The following is a 5,753-nucleotide window of genomic DNA, read 5'->3' as shown; positions in this document are numbered from 1 at the left end:
CAGTGGCGGTGTTGTAGCGGAAGTAAGCAAAGTGACTGGTGAACCAGCGGTAGATATCGTTTAACGGCAGCTGTCGGCTCGGTGATTCCAGGATGGCCTGGTGCGGGGGGGAGAGGGGGAGAAACGGGGTCACTGCCTGCTACATCGTCCCAGCACCCCCCCCCCCCATCCCCCCCCCCACACACACTACATCGTTCCAGAAACCACCCCCCCCACCCACCCCCACACTGACTGAGGGCAAGCCCAGACCGCAATCCAGGACCAGTGTGTACAGTTTTGGTCTCCTAATTTGAGGAAGAACATCCTTGTGATTGAGGCAGTGCAGCGTAGGTTCACCAGATTGATCCCTGGGATGGCGGGACTGTCATATGAGGACAGATTGAAAAGACTAGGCTTGTATTCACTGGAGTTTAGAAGGATGAGGGGATCTTATAGAAACATATAAAATTATAAAAGGACTGGACAAGCTAGGTGCAGGAAAAATTTTCCCAATGTTGGACGAGTCCAGAACCAGGGGCCACACACAGTCTTACAACAAAGGGGAGGTCATTTAAGACTGAGGTGAGAAAAATCGTTTTCACCCAGAGAGTTGTGAATTTATGGAATTCCCTGCCACAGAGGGCAGTGGAGGCCAAGTCACTGGATGGATTTAAGAGAGTTAGATAGAGCTCTAGGGGCTAGTGGAGTCAAGGGATCTGGGGAGAAGGCAGGCACGGGTTATTGATTGGGGACGATCAGCCATGATCACAATGAATGGCGGTGCTGGCTCGAAGGGCCTAATGGCCTCCTCCTGCACCTATTGTCTATGTTTCTATGTATCAGTGTGTGGTGTATCAGTGTTACAGCGTGGATGTGGGGTGTATCAGTGTGGGGTGTATCAGTGTGGGGTGTATCAGTGTGGGGTGTATCAGTGTGGGGTGTATCAGTGTGGGGTGTATCAGTGTGGGGTGTATCAGTATCAGTGTGGGGTGTATCAGTGTGGGGTGTATCAGTGTGGGGTGTATCAGTATCAGTGTGGGGTATCAGTGTGTGGTGTATCAGTGTGAGGTGTATCAGTGTGGGGTGTATCAGTGTGGGGTGTATCAGTATCAGTGTGGGGTGTATCAGTATCAGTGTGGGGTGTATCAGTGTGTGGTGTATCAGTGTGGGGTGTATCGGTGTGGGGGTGTATCAGTGTGGGGTGTATCAGTGTGTGGTGTATCGGTGTGGGGTGTATCGGTGTGGGGTGTATCAGTGTGTGGTGTATCGGTGTGGGGTGTATCAGTGTGGGGTGTATCAGTGTGGGGTGTATCAGTGTGGGGTGTATCAGTGTGGGGTGTATCAGTGTGGGGTGTATCAGTGTGGGGTGTATCAGTGTGGGGTGTATCAGTGTGGGGTGTATCGGTGTGGGGTGTATCAGTGTGTGGTGTATCAGTGTGGGGTGTATCGGTGTGGGGTGTATCGGTGTGGGGTGTATCGGTGTGGGGTGTATCGGTGTGTGGTGTATCGGTGTGGGGTGTATCGGTGTGGGGTGTATCGGTGTGGGGTGTATCGGTGTGGGGTGTATCGGTGTGGGGTGTATCGGTGTGGGGTGTATCGGTGTGGGGTGTATCGGTGTGGGGTGTATCAGTGTGGGGTGTATCAGTGTGGGGTGTATCGGTGTGGGGTGTATCGGTGTGGGGTGTATCGGTGTGGGGTGTATCGGTGTGGGGTGTATCGGTGTGGGGTGTATCGGTGTGGGGTGTATCGGTGTGGGGTGTATCGGTGTGGGGTGTATCGGTGTGGGGTGTATCGGTGTGGGGTGTATCGGTGTGGGGTGTATCGGTGTGGGGTGTATCAGTGTTACAGCGTGGATGTGGGGTGTATCGGTTAGTAGGTTGCTGTAACTTCTCTCTGTGGCATTTCTGTACATAAACTCACCCATCGGATAAGCGCGGCATACGTTAATGGTGGCCGGACATTGCACACCTTGTAATACTCAAGGGAAGGATTGTTTCCTGAACAAAGACAATTAAATACAACAATTTCAATTCCACATAAATGGTCCTGATTTAAATTGGTACTGTGATCCTCCCCCCTCCACTATGAATGCATGGTGTTCTCCAGAGATGCTGCCTGACCTTCTGAGTTGCTCCAGCATTTTGTTAGTCCGTTACATAGAAACATAGAAAATAGGTGCAGGAGTAGGCCATTCGGCCCTTCGAGTCTGCACCGCCATTTGATATGATCATGGCTGATCATCCAACTCAGTATCCCCTCCCCGCCTTCTCTCCATACCCTCTGATCCCCTTTAGCCACAAGGGCCACATCTAACTCCCTCTTAAATATAGCCAATGAACTGTGTGGCCTCAACTACCTTCTGTGGCAGAGAATTCCACAGATTCACCACTCTCTGTGTGAAAAATGATTTTTCTCATTTACTGTGATTCTCTGCCACATTGACTCGTGCAACCAAAGATCCTATAGCGGAGCAAGATAGACCACTCCTGCTAAATGCAATGGGCTGGTACACAAAAATGCTGGAGAAACTCAGCGGGTGCAGCAGCATCTTTGGAGCGAAGGAAATAGGTAACGTTTCGGGCCGAAACCCTTCTTCAGATGCAATGGGCTGACGTGTAGTACACAACTGAGCGGAACGTGGGCCTTTTTTTCATCCATTTCCGTAACCCGACCCGACCCGACTCGCTGTGTAATCAAAGTTGCAGGGGACCAGTTTGTGTTAATAAATTAAAATTCTGAAAATGAGGAGAAGATTTTTCCCAAAGAACTTTTATTTTTACGATGATGTTTCCGTAACCGGCTTCCGTCTCCGCACTAGTATCCTATGGGATCTTTGGTGCGGAGACGGAAGCCGGTTACGGAAATGGGGCCTTAAATTACCCACGAATCAGCCCATGACCGTACTACGTCTTTTTCGTCGAGTGGACTATCTTGCTCCGCTATAGGATCTTTGCGTGCAACACTGAACTCTTTCCCACTGAAACAGATTTGCACCAAGCTCTTCATGTGGAGGTGTGTTACCTGTGAGCAGACTTGTCTTGTCCTTGTCCCAGTGTCGACCTTCACTGGGGTCATTTGTCACCAGGGGCAGAGCACAAACTCGCAGCCACTCAGCGATCTGGAGGATGTAAATGTTACAGTGAGGGGTGTGGGATGTATCGGTGTTAATGTTGTCAAGCTGGAAAGAGTGCAGAGAGGATTTACGAGGATGTTTCCAGTACTTGAGGGTTGGGGCAGGCTAGGATTTTATTCCTTGGAGCGCAGGAGGATGAGGGGTGATCATATAGAGGTTTGCATGAGAGGAATAGAGAGAGCAGATTATGAGAGTCTTTTACCCAGACTAGGGGAATCGAGGACCAGAGTGCACAGGTTTAAGGTGAAGGGGGGAAGATTTAATAGGGATCTGAGGGGTAACTTTTCACACCGAGGGTGTCGGGTGTACGGAACGAGCTGCCAGAGGAGGTAGTTTAGGCTGGAACTATCCCAACGTTTAAGATACATGGATAGGACAGGTGTATAGGGATATGGACCTAATGCAGGCAGGTGGGACTAGTGTAGATGGGGCATGTTGACCGGTGTGGACAAGTTGGGCTGAAGGACCTGTTTCCACTCTGTGTGACTCTCAATTAGGGCAGTTTCCTTGTTCCACAATCTCAGTTTAGTTTAGTTTAGTGATACAGAACAGAAACAGGCCCTTCGGCCCACCGAGTCCGTGCCGACCAGCGATCCCCGCACATTAACTCTATCCTACACACACTATGTACAATTTACATTTATACCAAAGCCGGTAAACCTATAATTCTGTACGTCTCTGGAGTGTGGGAGGAAACCGGAGCACCCGGAGAAAACCCACGCAGGTCACGGGGAGAACGTGCAAACTCCGTACAGACAGCAGCCGTAGTTGGGATTGAACCCATGTCTCTGGCAACTCTACCGCTGCGACACCGTGCCGTCTCCTGTCCCCGCTACTCACCGTGCTGTACCGCGGGGATTCTTTTGTCGGCAGCGCCCTGAGCTGCGTCTGCATTGCCACCAAGCGATCCCTCTCAAACTGCAACTGCAGGAAAGGAAGCTGGGATTTAGTATCGACCAGAGACGCTGTGGCTAGGGTGGCCCAGCGGGTAGAGCTGCTGCCTCACAGCGCCAGAGACCCGGTTTCAATCCCGATCTTATAGAAACATATACAATTCTTAACGGATTGGACAAGTTAGATGCAGGACAAAATCTTCCCGGTGTTGGGGGAGTCCAGAACCAGGGGCCACACACACAGTTTAAGAATAAGGGGTCGGCCATTTAGGACTGAGATGAGGAGAAACTTTTCCACCCAGAGAGTTGTGAATCTGTGGCCATTTAGGACTGAGATGAGGAGAAACTTTTCCACACAGAGAGTTGTGTGAATCTGTGGAATTCTCTGCCACAGACGGCAGTGGAGGCCGATTCACTGGATGTTTTCAAGAGAGAGTTAGGTTTAGCTCTCTTGGGTCTAACAGAATCAAGGGATATGGGGAGAAAGCAGGAACGGGGTACTGATTGTGGATGATCAGCCATGATCATGTTGAATGGCGGTGCTGGCTCAAAGGGCAGAATGGCCTACTCCTATATGCGATATTTCTATGTTTCTGAGTCTCTTAAATGCCGCTGTTGTATCTGCTTCCACCACCGTCCCTGGCAGCAGGATCCAAGCACCCACCTATCCAAGCACCCACTTATGTAAAAAAAAAACCTGTTCTGCATATCACCATCATATTTTGCTCCTCACTCCTGACAGCTATGCCCTCTAGTGCTGGATATTTCGTAGTCATTGACATACAACAAGGAAACAGGCCCTCAGACTATCCTTGATCGTACTTTACTGGCTTTACTTTGTACTAAACGTTATTCCTTTTATCAGACTGAAGAAGGGTCTTGACCCGAAACGTCCCCTATTCCTTCGCTCCATATTTATTTAGCGAATGCAAAGTCCTTTAGCCAAGCAGTTGCCTCTTGATCTGCTGTATGAAGGGTGACAAGTCCTCCTTTGAGTCTTTGTTGAGGGCATGCTTCAATGATGTGTTGCATTGTTTGCTGCTCTCCACAAGCACACCATGGGGTTGGACTGCTGCCCCATTTGTGAAGGCTGGCCAAGCAGGGGCCATGTCCAGTCCTGAATCTATTCAGCGTCGTCCACTGCTTCCTTGGGAGATTGGTGCCAGGGACCGGTAGGGTGGGGTCTGACACCAGATGTTTATTTGGGACGTCCTTGGACTCCCATTCCCTTTTCCAAGCTGATTGGATGGTGAAATCAGCTGGTGGTGGGTTCTTCCAAATTGGTGGTCTAGATGGAAGTCGAGCAGTGGGTGGGTTGAAGATGTCCATGTGAATTGGCAGATGAGGGGAGTTTTTGGTCTTTTGGAGCATCCTTTGAGTGAGGACTACTCGCCGGATGTGTGGAGGGGCTATGTTGGATAGGACAGGGAGCCAGGGGAGTGGTGTTGAGCGGATTGTTCATGTGATGATCCTCATTCGCTCCATAGATGCTGCCTCACCTGTTGAGTTTCTCCAGCATTTTTGTCTACCTTCGATTGTTCCAGCATCTGCAGTTCTTTCTTAAACATTCCCTTTATCCTGTATCTGTACATTGTACATGACTCGATTGTAATCATGTACAGTCTTTCCGCTGACTGGTTAGCGCGCAACTAAAGCTTTTCACTGTACCTCGGTACACGTGACAATAAACTCCACTGTAAACTGATTGCTGGCCGGCACGGATTCGATGGGCTGAAGGGCCTGTTTCT

At 50.1% G+C, this 5,753-nt stretch overlaps 1 long non-coding RNA gene across 1 annotated transcript; it reads right to left on the bottom strand.

Moving 5' to 3' along the window:
• Nucleotides 1-10: 10 nt before the first annotated feature.
• Nucleotides 11-3,064, bottom strand: LOC116969738. The gene is made up of 3 exons (XR_004410912.1): nucleotides 3,001-3,064; nucleotides 1,900-1,976; nucleotides 11-97 (listed from the first exon to the last, which is right to left on the bottom strand). It is a non-coding gene; the product is annotated as an uncharacterized LOC116969738 (long non-coding RNA).
• Nucleotides 3,065-5,753: the final 2,689 nt, after the last annotated feature.

The sequence above is a fragment of the Amblyraja radiata genome, unplaced genomic scaffold (genome assembly GCF_010909765.2).
Source record: "Amblyraja radiata isolate CabotCenter1 unplaced genomic scaffold, sAmbRad1.1.pri scaffold_1090_ctg1, whole genome shotgun sequence".
NCBI lineage: Eukaryota > Metazoa > Chordata > Chondrichthyes > Rajiformes > Rajidae > Amblyraja > Amblyraja radiata.
Note: the sequence above shows the minus strand (reverse complement) of the source record. Positions and strands in the feature narration are given on the sequence as shown.